The sequence below is a fragment of the Eriocheir sinensis genome, unplaced genomic scaffold (genome assembly GCF_024679095.1).
Source record: "Eriocheir sinensis breed Jianghai 21 unplaced genomic scaffold, ASM2467909v1 Scaffold120, whole genome shotgun sequence".
Taxonomy (NCBI): Eukaryota; Metazoa; Arthropoda; class Malacostraca; order Decapoda; family Varunidae; genus Eriocheir; species Eriocheir sinensis.
Genome location: NW_026110519.1, coordinates 479,100 through 480,694, shown reverse-complemented (window position 1 = coordinate 480,694; position 1,595 = coordinate 479,100). Strand labels below are relative to the sequence as shown.

The 1,595-nt window shown below is 39.8% G+C and overlaps 1 long non-coding RNA gene across 1 annotated transcript; it reads right to left on the bottom strand.

Moving 5' to 3' along the window:
* Nucleotides 1-357: 357 nt before the first annotated feature.
* Nucleotides 358-1,244, bottom strand: LOC126989524 (uncharacterized). The gene is made up of 2 exons (XR_007743410.1): nt 1,141-1,244; nt 358-903 (listed from the first exon to the last, which is right to left on the bottom strand). It is a non-coding gene; the product is annotated as an uncharacterized LOC126989524 (long non-coding RNA).
* Between the last annotated feature and the right edge of the window lie 351 nt (nt 1,245-1,595).

Genomic DNA, 1,595 nt, shown 5'->3' with positions numbered 1-1,595 from the left:
CCATCCTTCCCTCCATTCTTCCCTCTCTCCTATAATTTTTTTCTTTATAATAATATTCTTTTCTTTCTTCCTTCTCTTACACTTCAGTTCATCCTTTATTCCTGTCTTTCTGTGTTCCTTCGTCTGTCCATCTAAGCCAGGCTGAAGCCAAAGATAGTCAAGCCGCTGCCGGTTTTCTTTTTTCTCTTAGTTTTAGTTCTCCTCAGTTTCGTTTTTTTTTGGGGTGTTGATTTTATTTTTGGTTAATTTTTTTTCTTTTTTTTACTTTTCTTTCTTCGTTTTGAGTTCATACGTTTCGTTACATTTTGGCATTATATGTTTTTAGTTTTCTATTTTTTGACTGATCAGGAGTTGACCTTTTTAGATTTGTTAGGTCTTTTTTTTTTTTACTACTGCTTGAGTTGATTTCTTTGTTGCTTTTTTTCTTTTTCTTTTTTATGGCTTCTTTATTTTGATGTCTTGTTGGTGACAACTATTTCGTTATAGTTTGGAAAGTTAACTATTTTTTTTTTTTGTCGGGGGGGATTTTGTCCTTTTTAGGTTACGTCGTGAGGAGATTTTTTGTTGCAAATGGTCAGGGCAGTGTTCAGAGTGTCCAGGGAGTGTCAGGGGCCTTGTTGCGTGGGTCGTCATCAGAGTGTCCGTCCATTGATCAGAGAGTGTCCAGGGAGTGTCAGGGGGCCTTGTTGCGTGGGTCGTCATCAGAGTGTCAGTCCATGTTGTGTTTTCATGACTTTTTTATTTTCGTATTCTTTTTCTGTAATATCGTTTCTTCGGTATTTAATTTTCCGTTTCCTGGCGTTGTGCAGGTTAGCTGTATCGCCTTATCTTGGTGCTGTATGCTGCTCAGGATGAGTCTCCCTCACCCCAGAGGAGTCAGCAACCCTACCCAACACACAACACCTAAGGCCTTAATGCTAGATATTTTTCCCTTTTCTTGATGTTGTGTTTCTATCACTTTATTTTTCTCGTGATGTTTTTTTTTTTTTGTTATATCCATTCTTCGGTGTTATTATTTTTTTTTTTCGTTCCCTGGTGTTGTGCAGGCTAGCTGTATCGCCTTGTCTTGGTGCTGTATGCTGCTCAGGATGAGTCTCCCTCACCCCAGAGGAGTCAGCAACCCTACCCAACACACAACACCAAAGGACTTAATGCTTGCCTCAATGAGTTGTTTCACTTTCATGATGTTGTGTTTCTATCACTTCTTTATTCTCGTGCTCCTTTTCAGTAATATCCATTCTTCGGTGTGCTATATCATTATTTTTCGTTTCCTGGTGTTGTGTTGGCTAGCTATATTGCCTCTTCTTGGTGCTGTATGCTGCTCAGGATGAGTCTCCCTCACCCCAGAGGAGTCAGCAACCCTACCCAACACACAACACCAAAGGCCTTAATGCTTGCCCCAATGATTGGTTTTCACTTTCATGATGTTTTTCTACAAGTTCTTTATTATCGTGTTCCTTTTTCAGTAATATCCATTCTTCGATGATATTTTTATTTATTTTACGTTTCCTGATGTTGTGCAGGCTAGCTGTATCGCCCTATCTTGGTGCTGTATGCTGCTCAGGATGAGTCTCCCTCACCCCAGAGAAGTCAGC